This window comes from Anser brachyrhynchus (assembly GCF_964034855.1).
Source record: "Anser brachyrhynchus genome assembly, chromosome: 8".
In the NCBI taxonomy this organism is placed as follows: Eukaryota; Metazoa; Chordata; class Aves; order Anseriformes; family Anatidae; genus Anser; species Anser brachyrhynchus.
This window is the reverse complement of record NC_137702.1, coordinates 21159173-21185514: the sequence shown is the minus strand read 5'-3', so window position 1 is coordinate 21185514 and position 26342 is coordinate 21159173. Positions and strand designations below refer to the sequence as shown.

The following is a 26342-nucleotide window of genomic DNA, read 5'->3' as shown; positions in this document are numbered from 1 at the left end:
AAATAAATGCAAAGCTGCCAGGGTCTGCAAGGCGCACAGCTTCTTCTTCCCAGCATTGCTGCCCTGCAGTTTTACCCGTGCAGTCACTCTTGTAGTTGGGACTGCAAGGCAACACGGACGTGAGAAGCAGAAAGGAATCCTGTCCTCATGGAAAGGCACAGAGGAAGCACGGAGGCTATCCTAACCTATATGAGGTTATGGCCACAGAAAAACTGCACTTACAATAAAGATAGTATAGCAAGGATTTTGAGAGCGTTCTCAAGAGATCTCCATGGGCTCCAGGAAGACACCATTTGTGCTGTATGACAGCCTACAATCCACCTGGAAGCCCTGAAGAAACTTTGATAAGACCAGCTATGACTGCACTCGAACACGACAAACCTCCAAATGCAACTGAGGAAAACTCTATTTCAAAGTATTCACCCCTGGCCCTCTAGATTTCACCGTATTTTCTGTTGTACTCTAAGGTTCAATTCACGGGTTGGTTTTTCTCGTTAAACTCCCCTATAAAGTGAAAACACGGGACAGGAGGCAGTCCCTCCCTCCCTCGGCTGTGCTCAGCCAGCAAGCAGGTTCAATGACTCCCGCTTACACCACGCCAACCTAAGAGTCACGGCAAGCAGCTCTGATGTTCAGAAGGTGCCATGCTGCCGAGCGTGTCCTCCCCTTCAGGAGCTTTGAGCCACCCTCACCCGACTCCAGATGTCCTTTCTGCTTGGCAGTACACAGGGTGATACCAGCTTGCCCACGGGAGGGGTTCTAACGCCAGTTCCCCCGGAGTCCTGCAGGGCCCTTAAGGATCTCGGTACCAGAAAAGAGTTGCAGCCACACATCTGCACGTCCCGGCGACCTAAGCGTACGGAACCCCTACTTCAAATACCCAATGGTAACACTAAAGTCTCGCTTCAGCGCTCTTCTGAGGTGGTGAGTTCATAAATGAACAAAACGTGGATCCCACAAAGCTCTCATTGTGCAAGAAATACTAGCCACGCACACATATTAAGGGACGATTTCTACTGCAGCAGTTCCAGGTATCTAAATGTAAAGGTATTAATATGAATGCCCTCTTACTTTAAAAAAGTATTTTTAAATATCTGTTGTAACATTACCCCTTCCAAGAGCTGTAAAACAACACTCAAACCAGAAATACACCATGCCTTTGATGTCTTACAGTTAGACAAAATGCAACTACACTCCCCACCCTTCAAGCAGGTTTCAGCTCAGCTTTATTTATTGAATGAAAGGAGGAGCCCAAATGACTCAGCTCCAGGGAAGTATAAAGGAAAAGATAAATCCCTAATCTCAATGAAAAGAAAATAAGGAAGAAACTAAGATGGAGGCATGTCTTTATCAATGCAAATCTTTTAATATTCAAACGTATGTCAAGCAGAACATTAGCACACGTAGATCATTAGCTTTCCTGGAGTCTTCAGTCTGTCTTAAGAGTTTAAAATCAAAGTTTACACAATTAGCTGAAGCTAAGAAGTTCATCCTGTAGCTTCATGTTTGGTCACTGGTGCTGTGCTGCACCAAGATCAAAAAAAATATCTAAACAGGGATTTTTGATCTACATGGTCACCGGCAAGTCCAGTGTGGAACAGAAAAGATCTCCCCAAAAATTCTGAACAAAGGCAATTTTTATAGGAAAAAAACTGACAGTAAACAGGAAAACCTCGTGAAGAGCGTGTTTGTTTGTTTTTCCTCCACTAACTGAGGGAGGAATCAAACACAGCTCCTCAACATCCAGGCAAAATAAATTACGAGTTATGAGTATTTCACAAGGGGGCCAACAGACTCCAAGCAACTGCTGTACATCTTCCACGTGCATTCGCAGACAACTGCTCTCCCCCTGCCTCAGACATGCCACACTAGCATTTCTGTGCAGAATAAAGTGCCAGCCTTGCTGGGAAGAATATTTAAGTCCAGACTAGCAGGAGTGTTTCTTTACATACACTCCAAACTCTAAATACAGATGTCACCAGAGGGCACTCTTTCAATTCAAGCGACCTAGCTTAGCAAACTTCTCAGGAAGACTGCAGGCAGCCCACATGCAGGGATGTGCAGAGGCTGTACAAAGCAGTAATTCTGCTTCTGCAAGACATTTCCCTAAGAAAATACACATAAATCAAATGTAAATATTTATCCCAGAAAAGTGAAGTATTTCTCATAGTAGCCAGAAGCACTGCTAAGACCACAAGCAATAATCAACTTCTGTACTTTCCTCCACCATGCACTTGCTGGTATCTATTCATTCCAACAGTTTTGGCACCTGTGTGGAGTGTATCAGTTTATGGAAGCAGGACCCAAACCAGCACATGCAGAGGCGCCCATGGAAGTCCTAAGACTATCGTATCATGGTCTAAATCTTGCAGTGATAGAGGAAAAAACAGACATTCAGAGAAAGCTTATTCTACTGCTTGCTGTTCTGTATCTGATGTTTTCTTAAGATGACCAAGAATTAGACCATTTGCATGAAGATAATATAAGTGCATCAGTAGTTTTCAATCTATGGTCCATGTTTTATTTCTATAGGACTGCTGAGACCTAAAAAAGATTTTTTTTTTAAATCCTGTTGAGTTGCAAGCCTGCCAGGTGAAACGTGACCAACCACTAAAAATCACAATAGGTCTGTATATTAAAAAGGTTGCAAACCACTTCTCATGTGAATAGAAATATAGTACTGGTGTCTGTTTTGTTTAGAAACAAAACACCAAGAGAATATTACTAAAATCAAGCCTGATGCAGAGGCAGAAAATTATAAGAAAAAAAATGTGGTGCGTACTATGGCAATTCCCAGTCTTGAAAGAAATTCAGAAGACATAGATCCACAAAACATCAAGTGACTGTTTATGCACCTATCCCATTTGGAAAAGTCCCCATCTCTTCCATATGCAATAGCAAAGGCCCTTGGTTTAGCACAGCAATAGAAGTGGTGGTGAAAATGAAAAAAAAAAAAAAAAAGACCTTTACAAAGGCACCTTTTGTCAGCACGGCGATGTCTCAAATAAACAAACCCATGCGCAGAATTTCACCAGGCGGTAACTACCGTTAAACACACAGGTGCTTGAAACTATTACCTATCATCATCACTCATCTCGGTTTAAAACATATCATCGCTTTTCCAGCATCTGCTGCCAGGAAAGGCCGGCGCCAAACGTTTCTGCTGTCAGATAAACAGCATCTCCCTGTCTCTGCTGCGTGAAGGTGCCGCCTGCCTGCTGGGGGGTACCGTGCTCGGGCCGGCCTGGCTCTGTGCGAGCACCCCGGACCCCTCACGTCACCGCAACTCCCCCCAAGACCCAGGCCACGACCTGCGGGTATCGAGAGAGAGAAAGAAGGTAACGGTAATAAAGAAAGAGAGGGGAGAGCCGGCCGGGCTCGCCCCCCCCGCCCCACAGCCCTCCATCTTGCGGCGAGGCCGCCGCCCCACAGCCGCTGACAGGGGAGGGGGCCCCGCCGCCCCCGGCCCGCGGGGGAGGGCGCCTGGCCGCGTGTCTGTCTGTCTGTCTGTCCGTGTGTCTGTCTGTCTGTCTGTCTGTCCGTGTGTGTGTGTCCGCGCCCGTTCCCCGAGGGGAGGCAGGCGGCGGGCAGGGCTCGGGGCTCCCAGCACCGCGCGGAGCCGGGGCGCAGCGGAGAGGGGGCCGGGACCCTCCCCGGATCTGGGAGGGGACGGAGCGCCTCCAATCCCCGGCCGGCGGAGCTGCCGGGCCCGCCGCGCCGCCCGCCGGGGGAAAGCCGCCTTTTTCTCCTCCTCCTCCCTGGAGCCGGACAATGAGCCCCGCCGCGGCTCCCCGCGGAGGCGGGCGCCGGCTGCCCGGCCCCCTCCTCCTCCTCCTCCTCCTCCCCGCCGTGCCGTGCCTCACCTGCGAGCGGGGACGGGACGGGACGGGACGGGACGAGGGGAACACGTCCGGCTGCGGGCTCCACTCTGCTGCCGCCTGCGCCGGCTCCGCGCGGGGGCCCCGCCGCCCGCCCTCGCCCTCACACCGGGGCGGGAGGAGGCGGAGGGAGGGAGGGAGGGAGGAGGGGGGGGGGGGGGCGCCCCGCCGCTTCGAACCGCGCATGCGCGCCGAGCCCTCCCGCCCCGCCTCCTCGGCCTACCGGGGCGGTGGCGGCGCACGCGCCGCCCTCAACGGCTGGGCCGGGCCGGGCGCGAGCCCCCGCCTCAACCACCTCCCAACGGCCGGGCGCCGCGCGCGGGTTGCCATAGCAACGGGGGGGGTCTCGCTGTGAGGGGAGCCGACTGCTGCCAGCCCCCCGCCCGGCCCCGCAGGCGGCTGGAAACTTATTACAGCAATTAACAGCCAGTGTTCACACACACACTGCTTCCCAAACAATCCCCGAACAATGCGTTCGGCCGGCCGTTGCCCCGTTTTCATCCTGTCATGGAATCCAGGCCCTGACTGCCCCCTTCGCGTCCCTGAGGGATGGAGGAGCGACGGCAGCATAGCGTCAAACTCGTTTTGAACCAGGATACATGAAAGGAAAATAAGATGCCAAATGCCACCCATCCACAAAATTTGGTCTACCACCGACTGGTATTTCGGTGAATGGAATGGATGTTTTACCAGATTTGGAACCACAACGTCTAACACAGAAATAAAATAAGATTCCAGGAGGATACTGAAATAATAACAAAAACACCTCAGAAAGGGGAAGCAAAGGTAATTTTTCCCTAAGCTATTCTCCTTCAAAGGTAAATTTTTCCTAAACTAATCTCCTTCAAAGGTAAATTTTCCCTAAGCTATTCTCCTTCTCTAAAGCCGGAGACAGACTATTTTGTCTCATGAAACAAGCTTCTTAGGAGTAGTTATAGGCAGATATAGGGAGCCTGGAGACACAAATTGTGAAAGACACTTCACAACTCTTTCATTAAATGCTTCCAAAAAAAAAATCTATATAGTGGGTTGTGAGGAAAAAAAAAAAAAAGAGCAATGTCATGGACCACAAACTGAGACAGATGAAACAGGATTGAAACAGGAGAACAAATGGTCATTCATAAGTATGGTGAAAAGCCCAAACCATAAGGTGTTTTTAAAATTTTGTGATGGGATGTATGTTTTAAACACCCTTACAAATAATCTAGGAAAAGGGCTGTGCAGAAGGAGACAACACTTGTAGAGGATGCGAGATTACTCACAAGTGTGAGGGTGGATTGAAAAGATATTCAGGGTGACCCAACTGTGTAGGAGGTCAATACAGTGACAAATGCACTACTGATAAATAATCATCAATACAACAGAACACATACAACTAAAATAAAGGTAATAATAGCTAAAGAAATATGCAGACATCTTAAACAATAGTTCGGTAGCAATCTCTCCTGAGTATACGAACAGAGTCATGCAAACAATGTGCCCAGATATGAAATGGAGAAAAACAGGCAAAACATTGGCTGTCATGCTATCATTTCATATCAAAAAGGATTTTAAGGAATGAGTGATAAGGAGAAGTGACGAGAGGAATAATAGATTTTTTATTAAAGATAAATTTGACAGTGGAACCAGAATGCCCAGTTCCACCTAAGTGCTGAAATGCCATTTTTACATTAAAGACCCATGTTTAGTTAGTTGCAGAGTCCTCTATGATTCCTCAGTCTTTTCCAAGATACCACCTTCCAAAATTCAGTTGCCCATTATGTATAGCTGATGTTCTTTATTATTTTATAGGTGCAGATTTTCCCCATTATATTTAGTATATTTCCCCATTATATTTAATATTCCATTTAAAATTCATTATTAGTTGACTATTGCAGCTGTGCTGTTAAATATTCAAATCACAGGAAGCATCAGAAAGAGAGGAAATGACTAGATGAAAGTATGTGGCAAAATAGTTGATTAGAATGAAGAAAGCTGCTGTCAAAAGTAACAGGAAACCGCTGCCACTTGTGACTGGCAAACTGTTAGGGAATGTGTGCAGATGGCCAAACCCCACCAAACAGGGTTCATTCCAAATGCATGAGGCTGAAAGTTTTGCAGCCTGCAGGACATCACTTTCATCTCAGAGAACAAAATTAGAAATGATATTTACTTATTCATCCTTCCTGCTTATAGGTACTCTTTTGAATAATTATTAACTATAGATCATGGAAGTTATTTTTACGGCCTTTTTATCCCAATTTTTATCAGCAATTACTATTTATATAATCTGCTGCTCAACAGAGAAGTTACGCTTCTCTGCATGAGTGTAACTAACTTCACTGTGAATAGAAACCCCTCACGCTACGTGGGATATAAACATTTCCTTTTGGAAGTAACAGTTGGCATCTTAACATTATCTACCAACTGAGATGTTGGAAATTTGTCAGTATATTTTTGATTTCACAGGTGAAAAACATTTTTCCATTAGGCAACATAAAACGTGTATGCTTCCATATACAAACTTTACTGTGTTTGCAGGAGCACCTGTAATGAAACATTGACACTACAATTTAAAGCACTTGCTATAGTAAAATCTCAGTCTGTAAAAATGTCAGCAGATTACAGTGACTGTTTATTATACGTTCATTAACAGAAGATAGCATAAGCATTTTAGATTAAAAAACTGTAATGTAAGTTACTTAAATGTATTCAGGTTTACTCGTATAGATTGCAATATAAATTATTCAAAAAAAAAAGGAAAAGAGAGAAAAAGCATTTGATTATAACTGATAGCAAATCAAATAGTATTTGATTTTAGCCTATGTCCTGCTGCAAGCAAAGCTCTGGGATTATAACTATACATTAATATAAAATCAAATGAATTTAGTTACTCAGGAAGCTTGGCTGCAGAAAAGATGCTTCTTAATCTTGTTTTGGTAACTAAAGATTGAAAAGAGCATAGCTTACATTTTGGCACCTAGTTAACACTTCATTAATTACTTGGTGCTAAGTAAAGTTCTTCTAAGGTATGGCTACTATCATAAAAAGTCATTAGTTAAACTCAGTTTGACATGAGATGTCCCAACAAAGTAATTGCTAAAGCATATAGTTCCCATTAGGAATTAATAAAATAATAGAATATGTTTTCTATGTGTTTCAATATATTTTATATAATATTTCTATATATTCCAATATAGTAGACTATTTATATAGCCCGTAAATCCTATTTTTTATTATTTTTCTTTGGCTAAGTCATTCCATGAGTCTATCTGCACTTAATTCACATAGTACTTTAGGGCAAGAGATGCTAAAGAATGAAAATATTGCTAAATTTACTCTAAAATTTACAAGAATAAAATAGTTTTGTTTTTCTTTTGGAACTGTGCAGTCATAGCTCAAGTCTGCATCACTATGCGTAAGCGCTGTTGAGGTATCTGCCACCTGAATTTTGTTACTTCCTGAGTTGGGAGTGCTTACGTATGCAAGACTGACTTTATAAATGCCGTGCTTTACATTGTACAAGTTAGTATCTGGGTTCTAGTAAACTATGTAGTCTACAACACTTAACTCATACGTATTCCTGCTTTTTTGATCTGGCATTCTCTCTGGCATCCTTGCATTTGTTGTAGGTAAAATAGGAGTCAGAACCGGATAAATGTAACATTACTGTGACCATCACCATCCTCCTCTTTCTTTTTGGAGGATGTTTATGCTTAATACATAATACACACATCTTGTCGTCTACCCTTCAGTAAGGAGGATGAGCTTCCTGCTTCAATCATACGAAAATGCAATTTCCAGTTGGTTCAGTTAAACTTGAAACTAATCATAAAAAAAAATATTCTAATGGATAAAAATGTCAGTACCAGAGTAATCTGATTCAAATAGACACTAAGCACCCGATGTTTAGAGTTTTCAATTGGAGGAAGAAAACATTACAACGAATTTTTCACTGAAGAGTGTATGTATGCTTCCCAACTGCTCTAATTCGATACGTTCAACTGATGTGCTAATATTTGCTCCTAAAAGTATCGTGATTAATGTAAGAACACTTCCTAGGAATACATATCTACTTGTTTCTCAGCTCGAGCAATAATGAAGGGATGAGTTGGACTCACAATTACATCACTCTGAACTGGTTCTGGTTATTTTTATCATTTTTAAGATTGCAGCTTTTTAAGGAGTATATTCAAACAGCTGCCTCTAAATTCACCCAAGTGCGTGTGTATACATATATATAAAGTGTATATATGTACACACACGCAGACTTTAAAAGGACTTCCTCTTTGCAGCTGCAAAGCATTTTTTTCCCAGGGTCAGCAAAGGTTCTTCCACATCTCAGCAGTGACAAAGCCGCACACAGATAACATGTTATTTCCTCACTGTCTCCCATGCAACTTACAGATTTTTCCACAGGAAGAGTACATATTTTTTCCTCTGTTGCCTTCTTACACCCAGATGTAAAATAGTTAGGAACTTGCTTTATGTTAGAGTCCTAAGAGGAGCCATTTGTGACAGGGACAATAGTCCCTGGAAATTTTAGGGAGGGAGCAAGAGGCAAAGAACGGACTGGCAGCACAGAACCTGAATACTGATGTCCTTTTTTTTGTGCTTTCCCAACATCCCTGTACATCACAGGAGACAGTACGTCACTAGAGACAGTACTTGCAAACTGCTTAAGAGAAAGCAAATCCCCCCACAATTGTTTTTATGTTGTATAAACATCTATCTAGACGTTTCCCGTAAAGAATGGAGATGCTGGGATGCCTACGTGATTTATACACAGAATGGAAGTAGCACAAACATGATGATTTAGAACAGGTTTTAATGACCATCTGAAGGGGAAAGATCCCAAATATGGACAACAGCAACTGTTAATTGGAACTAGTCATATTTCATCTATGTAAACAAAGTAATGATCATGTCTGCCACAAGACTTCAAGAGATTTATCTTCCAGGCTCCCTAATATGGATACATCTGTCCCCTGCTTAAATCCTATGTTCTTGCCATCTGCTCCAACACACTTTTTTTCAGCCTCAAGCAGTGATTAAACAGCTATTTGGAGAAGAAAAAAAGTCTTTTTAAATTTCATACCAAAACGTTGACTATAAAAAAAAAAAGTGAAACCACGCCCCTCTTGGATCTCCATTGATTCTGTATACAAAATGTTATTAGTGAGATGCTTAACTTAAATTTCTAGGTAACGTTTACATTTGACCATACAGTAGGAGACATCACACCCACAGATTCAATGTAGTTTCAATAGAGAGAGTAATAAAGTAGCTGCAGATTAAGTTAATGTCATTTAGTTAATCAGTCAAAATATGATTAAGAGGTTACAACGTGGGCAAATAAAGCAGTTATTAAAGCAGTTCCACTTCAAAAAGAAGGAAACTTCCTCAAATTCTTTAGTTGCACCATGAGAAGCTTAGCAAACGATACTCCTTTGAGAAGTGCTGCCTACTTACCTCTGCACATCCTGGACGTGGTGGAGGGGGAAGGAAAGGGACGTAGCTCTCTCTTTCCTGTACAAGGAGAAGCAAGAACAACAATTCAGTAGATCTTGTCCTCCTGCCTTCTGGGCAAAACTACAGCCTGCCTGGTTCTCACATGGGTCATGTAAATTAGGGAAGCTCTTTATTCTGCATCCATCCTTCACAGCAGACAGTGAAGGATCAGTCACTATCCAACTCTTACTGCTTATTGTGCAGTGCAATGATGATACTGTCATAAATATAAACATTGAACTTGTCCTTTCTTTATGAATATCCTCAAAATCTCTTTCTTTCTTTTTTTTTTTTTAGGTTGTTTCTTCTTCCTCTATGGAAGAAATTATGGATTTCACCTCCTCATTTCCCTGAGCTTCACAGGAGGTAACTGGACTCAGTACTTATGTTTCTTAGCCTTTGCACTCTTGGCTGGTTTACTATGCTTCTGATATGCTCTGCAATTATAATTGCTACTGCTTGTAAAGATGGGAAAACAGGATTTTTTTTGCACTGCTTGTTAAATAATGTGATGTCTTTTCAGAAATAATGCACAGCAAAGAAAATCTAAAATATCCTTTTTCATCCAAAGCTAATAATCCTTGCCTGGAAATATTTGAGTATAATGTCTACTCGAAAAATAGGTGTAAATCCATTGAAGACTTTCCCATCCATTAGCGAAGAGCTTTTCTGTGAAGGATGTGGATGGTCCACCTGTTCAGCTTTAAATTTAGTAAATACCATTGCTTAAGTTATTATACTAAAATAGAATAGATAGTTTTATAGCCAGTATTTTCAAAAGAATTTATATAAACATTCTTGGGAATATTTTGGGGGTAAGTAGAGGAGAAAGACATCACCTTTCGTAGCCTATATGTGTTGTGTTGGAGGGCTTATATGCTGCTAAGCTCTTTGATAACATTGGGTAAGGTTATAGTATCTCTTTGATAACAGCACTGCATGTAAACTGGCTCATCAGGAGCTGGAGTTAGATGGCCTAAGTATGCTGATGATATGCTCTTATATGAAAATTAGGAAGCCAGGTTATAATACAGTTTTAGATCCTCATTTGGAGCTGAACAAAAGAGGTAGAAATAATGTTTCAGACTCTCAATTGTTTTCTAGATACTCTATTTTTTCCTGTGTGTCTCAAACATTATCAGTTCAGTTCAGTTACAGACACAGGACAACTAGGAAATGCTGAATGTTAGGACTTTGAAAACACTATTCAAGATAATTTATGTTAAAAGAAAAAGACAAAACAACATGTAGAAAAACATCTGAAGGTTTCAATATTCTCTACTAGAAATGTCTGAGAGACCCATATATGAAATCAACCCGAGTTTCTAGATTCAAATTCTGTCTTAAGCTGTGAAACAATTTTCATATCAATATAAATGCTACAGGAAATATTGAGATTTTTCAAAATTTCACTTTATACAGAAAAGAGAATCATGCCACTTGCACTGCCCTATAATACCACTGCTGAGAATCACATTAGCAATTTATCACAATAGCTTCTGTTAAATGAGAGAGGAAAAAGCAATAAATATATTCTTACAGTAAATAAGTCAGTGTCCATGGAGGCAAGGCCTGTCTCATAAGAAAGATCATCTGACATGGAGCACTGTGACTGGAAGGTCTAGTGTTTATAAAGTTGTCTCAGCTGGAGACAGCTGCTGAACTTTTGAAATTTTGAAGAGATCCTTCCTGTATCCACTGGAAAGGCTTTGAAGTATACTCAACAAGCAAATTCCAAAATACAATGGGTGTATTTTAGCCAGCGTTCACCTAAACTTCTTTCCAGCTACTGCTCTATGCCACCTAATATCAGAAAAAGACATGTGCCTGGGACTCAGAGGAATATTAAAGTTCAAAAAAATTGAATATCCATTTTAAGTCATCCTCTGAGAGTTGCATGAGAAAATACTTTGCCAACAATTAGTCTAAAGTAATGTAGAATTTGAGTATTTTATTCCGTACTACAGTTTATTATTACATTGCTTTTGCCAACACACTATCTGAACACTCTTCAGCACGTTACAAACAACTAAAATTTGACAGATTTATTGTCTTGTTCTTTCCCTGGAGGAGAGCTGTAAAGGAGAGCTTGTTTTGTTACACTTTGTCTTTTAGATATAGCTACAGATGCTTTTAGTTTTCACTAGAGAAGGTAAAATTGAGTGAGAAATTAGCAAGTTCCACAATAGTCTTTAATTCTTACAGGAACTCTTTCTGAGGTCTCACCTTGGCCTCCTCTGTCTCCCACACAGATGGAATTCACCACCTGAGGTAGAAACCTCCTTTGTGTCTAAGGAGCGTTGTAAATTTTGCTTCCAGAACCGATATTCTCATATAGAGATACTGAGCTTAGTAACCTCATCTTAGGACTAACACTTTTAATATGATGTAATATTCTGCAGTAAGGTAATGCAGATGAAGTTTGATGTGCTTGCTTTGCCCATACTGCATTTATTTTTTTAATAGTTGGCATATAAGAGACACTATTCATTACACTGTTGCTTGTCATAAGTAACAGTCCCCATTCTTTGAGCCTGATAATTTACAAGGTAAGGTCCAAATTTCCCTTTCAGGGAGAAGGTTGCCAGAAATTAATGCATGTTGTACTAGGGATTCCCAAATAACTACACGTACGATTAATAATTCATGAACCCTGGAGAGCATTCAGGTACCAAATAGCCAATGGTGCTAGAAATAGCAGGGTAAAGGGATGATGTTTGGGGCTGTCTGTGCAGGTCAAGACATCATGTCAAGGAAAAAGAGAGGTTGCAGAGAACAGCCAAGACACACATACTACTTTGGTGAGTGTGTTTGTATGATAGGGGAATAAGAAGGAAGGAACAGGAGATGCCATTGCGGGGATGGAAACTACTAAATTTCTCATATCTGGGCAATCATGACTTCTACACACTATCCAAGCAAACTGAATTTGGGAAATCCTTTCTAAATCAAGAGCATCCCAGGTGGCTTTTATGGAGATATGAGCAGCATGATGAAATGCAGAATTGGGGGGGGGGGATTTTAGAAGATGGACTTAAAATCAAGCATGTAATGGACCTCAATTATGGGCACAGTCCAATAAGAGTGGTACACAATACTAGTGCTGTATAACTAAACACTGGATACAGAAAACATTGAAAATACAACAGTACTTTCAGCAGTAGATTCTTACCTTAAATACTATTGTGCATGTTAGAGGATATATGTTATATGTGGATGCAAGAGGACTAGGAAGAACCTAGAAGAACCACAAGAGCAATGCCCTAAAAGAAGACTGTAAAACAAGAGAAACTAAAACTCGTGTATACAAGTGCTTTGATCTACAAATGAGAATGAGACACAAATGTCTCATCTGCATAGTCATCTTCATCACCCAGTGAAACCAGCAGGGCAATGCACTCAAGGGTACGCAAACATACATCACATGACAGTTTCCACTCCAAAGATGAGAAAGTGCACAATGCTTTCAGCAGCATACAGTATTACAGATCTCCTATAGCAGCATCGTGGGCCAGCTGTGGAAAGAGACAGCACGTGTGCCTTCAGGAAAACTTACTCCCCAGCCTGCCCATACCACCATAATTCCCCCAGTCAAGGCCTTGTTCTCCCCAGTCCAGCTGTGCTCTGCTTTCTGCAGGCCAGCATGGCAGCAAAGCTCCTCTGCTTCCATGGCAGCTTCCCAGCTTGACTGAGGCTGAGACCAGCAGCTGGGTGTGAAGACTTTCATCTTACCCCTTGGGAAGAGAGGTCAGGCAGTATGAATCCTAAAGGAAACCTCACTACATCCCTAAACAGCAGGCGCACATAGCTGAAGCTGGGAAGCAAATGAAACACATCTCATTACCTGTCACAAAGTGTGAGAAAGAGAAAACACCTTGCCAAATGAAAAGACAATAGAATTTTGCATTAACTCTCCCCAAGTGCATGTTAATGCAATGTTCCACTTCTTTGGCTCTGGAACTCTGTGCTCTAGGACAAATAGTTGAGCAAACGAAACAAATAGCTTAAAAGATTTTTATTTTTAAGGATTAGACGTGCATGTATAATAACAACATGCTGACAGAGAGAACAACTGCAAGCATTAGTGTCAGGGATGCTTTGCCGCATAAACTGATCACTGACAGGAGAAATTTCTCTCCTTTATATATTTTGCATAACGTTCAGGTACACTGCCTTCTGCTGAAGCATTAAATATAGGCTACTGCTGGAGACGGAGAAGGTCCTCAAGAATAACAGTCCTTGGTTCTGTTCTTTGTTTTTTTACTACCAGTTATTTATAGTATATTATTAAAAAGTCAGACTGTACTGATTTTGTTTTGTGACAGAGGGAACAAATACGCATATGTGAGGTTTATGTCAATGTGTGTTTGGAAAAAGGACCTTAAGAAAGGATCTTAAGAAAAGTTCTTCTGTTTCTCCTTTGTATTGTTGAATCCTATTTGAGTTAAGTGCTTGTGGTTTGGATTCACACAGGTGGGAAACATCTTTAAAGACCTTTCCATTTCAATTTAATCCATTTCCTCTGATGGTTTCCTTCTATTCTATTAAGTAACTAGAGCCAGGTATTTAAACCAATTGCTGCACAATGAGCCATAAGAAAAGGCAGCAGGTTGGATGGATGATTATAAGGCAGGAGGTTTGAAGTACGCTGACAGGATATTACCCAGTTTGCAGCTCTTATCTGTCAAAAGCAGCAGAACAGAATGAGGGCAATTAGACTTACTAGCTGGTTTACTGACCTGTAAGAATAAGAGGAATAAAAATGCCAGTGTGATAAAGCAGGCAACACTTGCAAAACAATAACAGGACGTGCATAATAGCATAAGAAACATCCTTAAAAAAAACATGATTTTCTACTTCTGTTTTGTTAGTAAAAATATAAAGGGAGAGAGCCACCAACAGCTGTGCAGAGTAGAGCTTGCTTTTCAGGAAAATACACAGGGCCAGATCTCGCCTCCTACATCTGCACATGTTTTCTGCTCTTCAGGCCCATGGAAACGTGCCAGGAAAATTAATTGGCAGAGGACCGTATTATCTCTTCTGCATAGTTCCCATGTAGTGTCTCAGAGAAAGACCATGTGGCTAGGGAGCTGACAGGAAAAGCAGCCTGCTGGGGAAAACTGTCCTTGACTCCCACAGATCCCAGAGGATATGCCAGATTTCAGTGGGACATCTCACTGATCTGAGGCGATCTGAAGAACTGTGTCACTGAGATTTCCTTCTATAGCTGAAAAGCAGGGGATGATTTGGGTGTCGGGGTTTTTACATCCAGTATAAGTTCTGGGCATAAGCGTGAACGCTGATGTAATGACAGCTTTCTTAAACTACCAAGCAAACAGGTCACTGTTTGAATGCTAGGTCATTAAGCCTGCAGCTGCCTAAGAAATACTGTAGCAGAGGACTTGAGATTGGAAAAAGGAACCAGGGACATTATAAAGTCCTGGCTTGCTCCCACACAACCCGCTCCCTCCCCTGCCACTTGCCCCTCCCCTACCTTTCAGGAGCTTCCAGGCTATTGGTACCCAGGAAGGAGGGACGTTATGTCTTTAGGAGTTGCTGATCCCCAACTTTCATATATTATGAACAGAAAGCTGTGATCCGGCCTGCTGATTTACAGAAGAGATGTCAGACTACTGTCCTCTCGGTTTCCCATTAAGTAATGCACATCCTTCTTCTTCTTGTCCAGTGGAAAATCCCACAAAGTAGGAAAAAACATTCTGGAGCTTGCATTGATAAATTACTGAAAAGTGCCTCTCCAGTTTGGGTCTGCAAGGCATGTAGAAGGGTCAGAGCCTTCAAATCCTCAGCCCCTCAGGTCTTGGGGGAATTCTGCATCACTTCCATTAAGAGTCAGTGGAGTCCTCTCCCCTCCTCCACCATTTCCTGCTCCCTCCGCTGTCTTTACCACTCCTGCAGCATGGCTCAGTAAGAAACTGTACTGCTGTTAGCTCCCTCCCATATGGCTATGCACTAATCCCCCCTCCTACACATTCATGCAAAGTGGGGAGAAACTATAGATGTAGAAGAAATCCTTCACTGAGCAGCCGCCTGCTATCTAGGTTACATCTGGCAATTAAAAGGTGCAAAAGAATCATGCTAAGCAGCATTACTGCTTTCCTCCCTCTTCCTTGCAACATCTGCAGAGCTTCCAAGTATCCTGAATTTGCAAAGCGAGATTTTGAGGGGAGTATTAAAAATGGGAGAGAGCTTGTAATCACCTTTCTTCTCCATTTACAATCTCAAAGTATTTTCCACAGGATTTTTAATTATTATTTTTGCTCCCTTTGTCTGTTTGGTCAAAGACGAATCAACCCTGGAATTTACTGAAAGATGAAGGGATGGGAAAAAGAAAAAACAGTGAAATTGTATCAGGCAGTAACTTTCTGGAAAAAACCCTCTGCCCCTGTCTATTTACATGGATGCTTTTTTTGCATCCCAAGAAAGCATGTCAAGAAACATGCCATTTGTCAGGAGCTTGCGATAGCAGGCTGTCAGCTCACTGCCTAGCAACTCGCACTGCATCGGGATATCCTGGCGTTACATACACTGCCATGTCGCATTGCTTAGTGCTCACTGCCTTGAACCGTCTTCACTTGCTGCTCTGTTACATCAGGGTCCTCGCCTGGGAGACACTGAGCTGCCTTTCTGTGTCGGCTGGCCCAATGAGCTCAGGTAATGGCATCAGTAGGAAAAACAATATAAGGCTTTGTCTAGGTATCAGATTTACTAAACCACCAAAGTCACAATGGGTTTACACAGGATTTCACATTAAATAGAAACTCAGCATCGGCGTAGCATGGACATCAGGCTCCTTGAAATGTCAGCAAGCATTTTGAAACTTATTTCTAACAGACAGTTAGGAAAATAAAGCTATGATCTTCAAAGTAGGAAAAAAAAAAAAAAAAAAGACAAAACATATAAATAAAAGTTTTTTTACTTGACCCACACAACAGCAGTTTGGTTGTGTGATTTGGTGATTAAGTGAGGTGAATAACATTTAGACTGAAGTGCCTGGATAGAAAATCTGAGCTTCTAGCCTCAACAGTGACAGCAAGTCATATGGGATTTAGGCTGATAACAGCTAGAAGCAGGTGATGGCTTCCCCTCCCGGGGCATTCTGTCCTCCAAAACTTCTGTTGTAATACAGAGGAACAGGAGGGACAAAACTGAGGATCACAATCCTATATTATTTAAAAACCTTTAAGAACACATAAAAAACGCCTTGACTTCAACTCACTAAATAACAGCCAGACCTCAGAGGTCACAAGAATGCTGATTTTGCAAGTGAAGGTCTTTCAAAAACTCACTGTGCTGTTTTCAACACAGCTGTGTTAGGGCCTTGGATTCCCACAATACAAGCATTTCAATGAGATTTTTAACTGTGACAAACAGCTAATGCTTTTTGTGTGTGTGTGTGTGTGTGTGTGTCTGTGTGTGTGTCTGTGTGTGTGTCTGTGTGTAGGTCAGGGGTTCTGAACCACGGTTTTTAGTATAATACCGAAGATATAACAAGTAAAAAGCATAATATGTGATACTACAGAGGTCTTCTCTCAACTGCCTCTTTCACAAGACATGAAAATCAAGAAATATACTCTAAGCTTTTGGCTTTTATGTATGTATACAACTCTGAATTGTCTCAGCTCATGTACCTTTTCAATTGCTTGCACATTCCTATACAAATATACAGAACGTTTCAAAAATGCAAGTCTTAATGCAATCATTGTAGCTAAGGACGTTATTGCGTACCAAAACTGGAAAACAAATCTCCAGTTAGAGGAGTCTGACAGAGGAAAAAACAAAACAAAACAAAAAACCATAGTTAAAACCAATAAATGATTATGGTGTAGAGCAGTCCCGATGCACAGGAGGTGAGTGTTTAGAGCAGAAGAGCCAAGCAGTCACTGAAACCACTCTGCTGATCACCTCAGTCACAAACAGGGATTTTGCTGTTACAGCACAACTGGCTCCACGTACATACTAGACAACCAGATAGAAGAGGCAAACTGATCTAGTTAATGCCCACAAAGGTCTATAAATGACCCTCAGGTGTGATCAGTAATTTTTCATCACTAAAAAATTAAAGCTCCTCCCAAAGAACACATGAAATCATTCTCAGTGAGTATCATTCATGCTTCTGCTAGTGTGTGCATCTGGAGCAGTATCAGTAGTGATCAAGGCATAAAATATCTGAACAAGTGGCAAATCCTGTGCATCAGAGCAGAAGATTGTCTGAAATACATTTCTCCGTTGTACCTAACATAGTATATATTGCAATGGGACATGGAAAGCTAGATGATTTTTTTAGGAGCCCAAAGCCCATAGAATCTAGATTAGAAGGAATTCTATTCCCCATTAGTCCTTTTGGGATTACCCAAATATATACAGAAACTCTTACTTATTTTCTCAATAAGCATTTGATATTCTTGGAACATTACCAGCTCTGTAAATTCTACATTTTGCATTACTTTCCTGAAGCCTACTTATCCTAGAGTATGCTAAAAGCATTTGCACAGATGCAGGAAATTATTACTGTAAGTGTGATTCTTATGCTTAACCTTGACTAGAAAATATTGCAAATGTAGTAGTGCATGTTCTTTAGTCTTTGGAGCATGCCACATTTAACACTCCATTACTTACCTGATTTTTTTATTGCAACACTTCTAGACAAAAATTAACATTAATCGTTGCATCCTCCTCTCAGTACATTGCAAGTACATTCATATAAGCAGCACTCGTATGGTATGTGCTGTGGCACTTCTGGAAGACACACATGGACATACACACACACCACCACTTGCAGTTCACTCTGTAAGCTGTCACCAACATGTTATTTTTATCAGCTTTATTTGCAACTAGGGTTGGGGTGGTACAAATAAGGGAGGCAGATATACTTGAAACACTCAAATAAAAAACAAAGGATTATCCAGGACAATGCATAATCATTTGCCAGAAAATAAATGCAGAGAGTACTTGGACTCTAAACAAAACCGTCTCACAGATCACTCATAATCATTGTGCTGACCCAATTAATTTTCTGGTTCCATAAGAGTTGCTAGTTTTTGAGCTTGTTCGTTAAACGGGTCAACCCAAATTGGTACATCTCAAATTTGACGCAGCATTTCCATGGGCAGCCCATCATGCTGTCCCTCCCTCCAGCCTCCCCCTCCCTGCTCAGAGAAGCAGGCTGGGCACTGAGGAGGGATTTTCTGCCTCAGAACACCTGGGCATCGCAGCGCCTTGCTGCTAAGACCCAAGCACAGCAAAGTCCAGTGGCTGCTTGGTGTGCCTGTTTGGACGCCCCCAGGCTCACCCCACAGGACTGCCACAGTGCCCAGTCCATCCCCGCAGAGGGCGGAGAGCCCCGCCAGCATAACTTGATTCCCTGTGCAGCAGACAGCAGATTGGACCCCAGGAGCAAATCACAGCTGTTTTAGCTGCAGCAGGCCCAGGGGATCTGCAGAATGCAGCAGCACTCCAGCCATGCCCTTTTCTCTGCCTGCCCTTCCCTGTGTTGGGGGAGAAATAAGGTAATTCCCAGCTTTCTACATGTCTGTACCCTTTCCAGGGCTCTCTGACACCTGGGAAATCCTTTTACAGCCACATGGTTTTGAACCGCTGGGTGTTGTCCTGCAGTGCTGGGGGTCTCAGGGCAGGGTTACCCCTGCCAAGCTCCAGTTCCCACCGCTCGCCTTTCCAGGTGGCTAGCTGCTAGCCTGGCTGCAAACGGGAAACATCTACACACGATGACAAAGAACCAAGGCTGGGATATCTGCTGCGGTCTGGAAAGCAATGTGACTCCACTTATGACTGGCACAGGAATGACAGCACCAGCCTGTGCTAAAGTGCTGTGCTAGTGTTTAAAAGATCAGACAAAGCTTTATTCCTGAGCACAGGCTCATGTGTAAACACCAAGCTTTGGAGGCGAGCCTGGGCTTAAATGCATGCCCAGACCTGTGCTTAACAGAGTGCAAGCCCAGCTATGTGACTCCGGCAGGGTCAGGACGCGGCTATTAAGACTACCAAACCTCCCTGTAAAAACAGCCAACAACCTCTGGCTTCTTATTTTAGTGTTACCTAACAGAAAAACGCAGCATACGCCTTTGACAGACTGCAGCTTTTGTTTTGTGAAGCTACAAAATTTGCCAGGATTGCCACAAAATGTCATCAGGGAAGAGGAATACAAATATCCTAAAGTCATGCAACAGTAAGGACCCATACTCCTTGCTGTTTTACCAAGCAAGCGCACATCTGAAGTCTTGTACCCTTGCTTACTCCAACTGTTAACATGGCTAACAGCTCAGATTTAGAAGGAATTCCCTACATTTTTTCTTCCAGTCTCTGAGCGCTTCATCTAGCTCAGGTTTCAGAGGTAACTGACTCTTAGAGATTTCCGAGGATCTGTTCAGTTCTTGAAGAATCCAGACAACTGGGACAACACCATGTTTAACCTAGCAAGAAGGGAACAGAGTGGATTTTATACTATGTGGGTCACTCCTGTGAGTTTCCCAGTTTGGATTAACCCAGATTTCAATGATTGCTTTCTTATTACAGAGAAAAGTAAGTGCAATTCATGAATAATAGTAACAAAAAGTTGCTCTATCTAATTTCTCCTGTATATTTAAATCAAATAAAAGCTTCATAAAGTTTAGGTTCAAATAGCTGGGATCCATAAAGACAGAAAAACAACAAAGCATCCCTAAGCCTGATCCAGAAGTAGTCTTGCCTGGAGTTTTGTCCATCACTGCTTGGCTCAAAATCATGGCAGGTGGTGGGTCTGACAGCTTCTGACAGGGGATAATCTCTGTTAGAAGCACAAGGATTTCTTAATTGCATAAGTCTTTTCTGAAAAATAAACTATAAAGGTTTTAAACAAAAAGTAGATAAAAAAATTGAAGATGGAAATACAGAATCATAACACAGCAAGATTAGCCCTTAACCCACAGGATCCTATTAGTCCCTTTTTAACTCTGCTATGCAAGTGCAATTACAAATAGCCTCAGAAGATGTGCAGAGGCTCAAGGAACAAAATGGATTTTTGATTTGCAAAAAAGGATTTTTGTTTGGCTAGTTCTGTGTTTGCTATGCATTCTAATCTGGGCCCATTGCTTATAGGAGATAAATGTAATTTCATACAAAAGCTGCATAAACTAAATAATGTCTGTGTTTGTACAGAGGAATTATCTGTTCACTGATGTGAAGTGAAATGAACAATTTGTCATTAACTACTTGCTGATTTTTTACATTTTTGAACACGTAAACAAAGCACACTTGTTTATCCAACCTGAGATAATGCCTGAAGTCACCTCCCTCATGTTCGAGGCCTAAACTGCTGGCTGCATGCCCTTTATGTGAGAAAGAGAACAACCCAAAAAATATCGTAGGAGAGATGAGAGAGGAATTTGATGAGATGGGTTATCTAGAAGTGATGAGGCTGTAAGATGGATAATACTTCAGTACTATTTTCTTGTTTACTGGGCATTTTTTAGTATCACTATTTTAAAAGCATAATTTATGTTCCTTACATATTAATATCTTATAACTATTCACTTTTTCACCTTTCTTAACATAAATTAAAGTTGCTAGAGGTGCTTAAAGTACCATGTGTCCTGAAAGACATCATACAATGCTACATTTCTTTTTGACACAGATGCTGCCACACAGACTTGAGGACAAACTGTGACTGCAACTGAGGCAAGGAACACAGGCAAGCTGAGCACTGCTACAAATAGTGCACATTCGGTGGCTGCAGCAATTTCATACAGCAGTATTTAACAAGAACTAAGGGAGCTACGGTGTTTCTAGGTAAAAACACATACCAAGATATGAAGGCAGAACGTATGGGTAGCTAAATAGAGGGAAAAGTTTAACTTGCAGCAGATGTAAAAAAGATCGTAGCACAAGGAAAGGGATCAGGACAAGGGACTCAGTGTCATGCCTGCCAAAAGCAAGCAATTTGCAGTAATGCATTGCACTCACAACAAATTGGAAAGGAATTTAAGACCAAAACAAATGCATGAGCATACAGTCAGAAAATGCTCTATTTATGGTACATAACATTTTTGTAGGGTATTTAAAATGTTTACAAAGTAGAAGAGCAAAAAAATTGCTTTTTAGCTATGTAAATAAATGAACAGAAATGAACTGAAGTATAGCTACTGAAATGGAATGTGGAGTAATTACATCAAGGATATAAAAATATTACTGGGGGGCCTACTTTAAAATTAAAAAAAAAGGCCTAACGCTCTTTCAAATGTGAGCATGTGGCAAGGCACACTCCTAAGAGCAGATGTACCTCCACAGGATTTGTAACAGCAGAACAAAAAGTCCCATATGTGCTTGGGTTAAAAAGCATTCCCTAGATAAAAATGATTGAACTGGTATACAAACCTGTCTACAAAAGAGGATGCAAGAAGATAATCCTAAGGAATTTGATTAAGTGCTTAATAGTCTGCAATGCATTCAGAAGGTAATTAACACAGGTACCAGTGTATTTATGCAAACCCTGTTAGCACAGAAAATTAATCTAAGGGATGAAGTTGATCAAATGCTAAAATGAGGTGTCATTGAGACAATATTGATATTTACTGGATGAATAAACTGTACAGTTCCTGTAATAAAACGTAGTAAAAATGTTCACAGTACCACTACAATAAAGCCATCCAGTACTGAGTGCTAATTCATGGGGCCAATAAAGAATACTGGTGAGAAACTAAAATTTGCACCCCACAACTCCCTTTCTAGAAACTTAAAAAAGGCATTTCAGAAGAATGCTTCCTACTGTTCAGAAAAACTGTCAAGAAGCTGCAAAAGCACATATCAGCTGTGAAATACAGGACCTTCTAATGGCTTATACTTCCCCATAGTAAAATCCAAAAGCTGCAGGAAAAAGATTTTTTTTTTTTTAGCAATATGACTCAATACTATTGTATCTTTCCAGAACACAAAGCAGTATGACAAACTCAAGAATGAAATATAAAATGGCTGAAGCTTATTGGAGTATGGAAAAATAACTCCTGATGGAGCTGTGGATTGTACTGTTATAGGTAATGGAGCAGAGGTAAAAAAAGAACCCTCTGTGATGCGCTCATCTACCCCAGGAAAGATGTCTCCTCCTCTACAAGGAAAAGACGGAACAATAGGAGTTGGCCTACCTGCTTAACATGGTCTGTCTCCACACTCCATTTGTATTTGAGATCTAACTAGTCACAGTCATTGTGCCATCCCCTTTTTATTTAAAGAATAAAAGCTTACTGCACTGGTACCACTCCCAACACCAGGCTTTGTTTGGCTAATTATTCACTCAGTATACATACAAACTTCATATGACTGGGATGTTTTGGAATGAAAAATGTGACTTGTCAACCCCTGATCTCTGTAAAACTGATGCAGATCATCAGAATATGAGTCTACTGTGTCCTGTGAGGTGCTCCCAACTACTTTGCCAGAGATGGATGTGCTGCTCTTGTAGATATGAATGCAGAGTGAGGAAGGCATGCAGCTTCTATCTTGTTAATAAGTGGTTTGGTAATATGTAATTTGATGGCTTATTTTTCAGACCACAACAGTCCCACTGTCCACAAAGCTCAAAAGGAACAGTAACAAAGATCTTCTGGAAAAATCAGGAAAATAAATATCACATAAGGCAGACCAATTAATTTGCCCGCTATACACACATTCTACTGCTATACGCTGAAGAGCATACAGCACATGCTGAATTGAGCATTTTAAGAACAGAGGTGTTCAATTTTAAAAGCAGTCTTTCTTTGGCTAGAATATTAATGACATGTTTTTATAAACAGAAGTTTTGCTTTTTAATGTTATTACTGTCACGAGACACCAAACACATGCACCCGACATTGCAACTCTTCTTTTCAACTTGGCCTCAGGTTTTAAAACAGTATTCTTAAATATAAACAATAATAACCCTCCACTGAAAGCAATTTTTAAGACCTCCGGTCCATACTGTCAGCCTAAAGGGAGAGGAGGGAATTAAGAACTGAAAGAGAGAAATATTCCAGTAATAAAAGCTACAGCAGAATAGATGGCAAAGCAAGTGCTGCACTCCAACTCTTTAAAGCTGTGTGTGTCACGATCTATTCAATTGTATATCAGCACAAACTTTCTGTAGAGCTAACAGGCCCTTTGTGTCTCACAAAGTACGAGTATGTATGGGAGTATATGCCTCAAGTAGTTTCTTTTTCTTCAGTACTGAAAGCAAGGAAAAATAAATTTTGAGGAAGTGTTTTAGGATCCTTGCTTTGGAAAATTACTATCAGAAACTAAGCAAATCCATGCCAGAACACAGCCCTGAGGAGTTACAATATCCCTCGAGCAAATGGAGAAGACAAAGATGACCCTGCGTGTCACTGCAGACTACCAACACCGGTACACAGACCAGCGGACACCTCAGCAGCGTGTTTGTGGAAAGTGTCGGCGATCGGTCAGGCCCTGAGCAGTCGTGTAATAAAGCTCATCTGTTATGGGTACCTACCTGTGTGGCACAGCTAGGCACAGACAGCGTTTTCTTCTTGCTAAAAATACTTTCTTCCCCTCTCTAAAATGACAAAAGTATAACTTTGCCTGACCTATTTTTCGTCCTTATTCATTCTGTGGAAATCTTGCAAAGCTGACACCTAATTTCCAGGTGCTGTTGCTTAGCTTCCTAAATTATTAATGAGTGTAATAATTATCCCTTTTTATCATCACATAGGACAGGCAATAGATGCAAAGACTACAATCACATCACCACCCTCCTATCTGAGGCATGTTTATGATATCAGAAGATCCCTCTACCACTGTCAATCAATAAGCTGTACTACACAGATGAGTTTTATGTCATGAGCTAATCAGATGTTATACTGGTCTAGTGTAATTGTACTTGCAGAGAGCCAGGGTAGAGCACAGAAATTACAGGGGAAATATGGACCAAAATCCAAAGTGTCTGATAGGGTAGCCACCATAGCTAATTGGTCTCCTTTCTCCAGTGACAAGTGATAGGATGTGAGGAAATGGCCTCAGGGTGTGCCAGGGGAGGTGCAGATCGAACATTAGGAAGTTTCTTCACACAGAGGGTGGACAAGCACTGGAACAGGCTGCCCAGAGCAGTGGGGGAGCCCCCATCACTGGAAGTATTTAAGAGATGTGTGGATGCGGCAATCAGGGATCTGGCTTAGTAACGGGACTCTACAGGTCAGGTTGATGGTTGGGCTTGATGATCTGGAAGGTCTTTTCCAGCCTAGGTGATTCTATGATGATTCTCTGTTTTGGTTAGTGCATTCAAGAGTGGTGCCAGGTAGAGATAGAAGTCTTCAATGAACGGGGTGCACCATGGGTGCTGGTCCTGACACGGGTTTAGAAAGAAGGAAGGAATGAGATGAGCACAGATGTAAGACTGGTGATGGAGAGTGTCAGGGAACTACTGAGTAACAGGAAAATTTCAAGCATCTTGTAAATGTTCTGGATGATTTCAAACGAGAAAACAAGGGTTATTTCCATGCCACAGTATCTTCACAGCTATACTTGTACTAGCAAAGCTATGTCAGCAAGGTTTCCTATTAGCAACAGAACCAACAGAAAGAGCTTTTCTGCTGACTGAACTGTCCCATCTCTCAAGTCCAATGAGAGACATCCTCATCTAGCTTTTTTGGCTGAGTGGACTGAAGATTTTCTGACTCACCATTGTCCATGAGCGTCTGCCAGCTGTGAGTTACCCAGCTGGGCCCACAAAGGAAATTCTGAGAGTGTTTTCATGTTCTTTGACCAAAGCTGCTAAACGTTTTCATCATCACTTTAAATCACTCCACTGGACATTGCCTAAAGTGGGCTAGGGCGCAGTACCTTCTGCTTGCAAATGAAAGGGGCTGCAGCCTCCATGTGAAGAGCAATAACAAGCCTCAAGTGGGCAGTATGTTCTTCCATAGTCACAGCTGTTTGCAATGTAAATGTCTTTTTGTGGCCTGAACAACATGAATAGAGGTAACAAGAGCATGTGCTGGTCAACAGTGGTACATCTACACCTGTAGCTTCTTCTGACACAGTTATGCCATCAGACCTTTGTAGTACCAAAGCTTGAAGCCATGGCCCCTGCTGGATTTGGCTGTATCTGCTGAAGAGGTTTTTGCTCTCAGAGCTGTGAGGCATAGAGATGTTCAGCCACCATAAATAAATCCAATAGGGATCATTAAATGGAGCTCCTCACTAGGGGAATTCACATCTCAGGAAGCTCAGCTCACTGGTGTTATAAGCTGCTTGCCCAGGGGGTGATCTGTGGCAGCCACAGGACAGAAGACCCACCAGGCTGCCTTTGCAGTGCATCAGCCACCCACAAGAGGGGCAGTGAGGGCAAGTGGGGCCAGAAACCTCCTAAATTGCCATTGTACACATGGCCAGATTTCAAGAGACTAGGCTCTAGTCCGATCCAGCTGTGGGAAAAGCAGGCGTTTAGCAAAACACTGAGAAGATAAATCAGAATGAGATACGGGGAGCCTGGCTGCAGGTGGAAAACAGGGCGCCGGAGCCCAGCTAAGCGGGACGGGACAAAGACCAACTAATGAGCACCAAGTGATCTGGACAACTGCTTTCACCCTCCTGCTGCCCTGTCCATCTGCTGGGAATTTGGTTTCAAAACAAGTCCTATTTCCCTTATGTCTGATCCAAACTCCCATCTTGTGGATCTGCTGCTGTCACTCAGAATCATTTACAACAGAAAAGCTGAACTGAGAAACAAGGAAAACTTATTATTTAACACACACATTCTTCACCCTGATACATTTCTTTCAGCTATTTTCCCTTCACTCGTTCAGGTTTGAGTTTTATGGCTGGTATACTGTAGCCATTTAAAGACAACGAAGATTTTATATGACTGCCTAACCACAAATTCATCCCAAGTCCTGGTGGTGTCTGACATTTCAGCCCAAACAACCACACGCTGTTGGAGAACCCCCACCCCAGCCCCCGTGAAGCACACTCACTGAC

The 26342-nt window shown here is 41.8% G+C and overlaps 1 protein-coding gene and 1 long non-coding RNA gene across 6 annotated transcripts in view; one reads left to right on the top strand and one right to left on the bottom strand.

The window, feature by feature from the left end:
* LOC308199390 lies at window positions 1–26336 on the top strand. Its single transcript, XR_013954597.1, has 4 exons — window positions 1–3338; window positions 9666–9734; window positions 21016–21170; window positions 22306–26336. It is a non-coding gene; the product is annotated as an uncharacterized lncRNA (long non-coding RNA).
* Window positions 1–26342, bottom strand: part of RALGPS2 (Ral GEF with PH domain and SH3 binding motif 2) — a 144452-nt gene that overhangs the window by 118023 nt on the left and 87 nt on the right. For 2 of the 5 annotated variants that reach the window (XM_080603494.1, XM_080603500.1), the window contains exon 1: window positions 3864–4031. The gene's annotated coding sequence lies outside the window, so the exon portion shown is untranslated. Of the gene's footprint in view, window positions 1–3863; window positions 4032–9329; window positions 9387–26342 lie in introns of those variants that run through there. The other 3 variants (XM_080603497.1, XM_080603498.1, XM_080603495.1) reach the window with 3 other exon arrangements.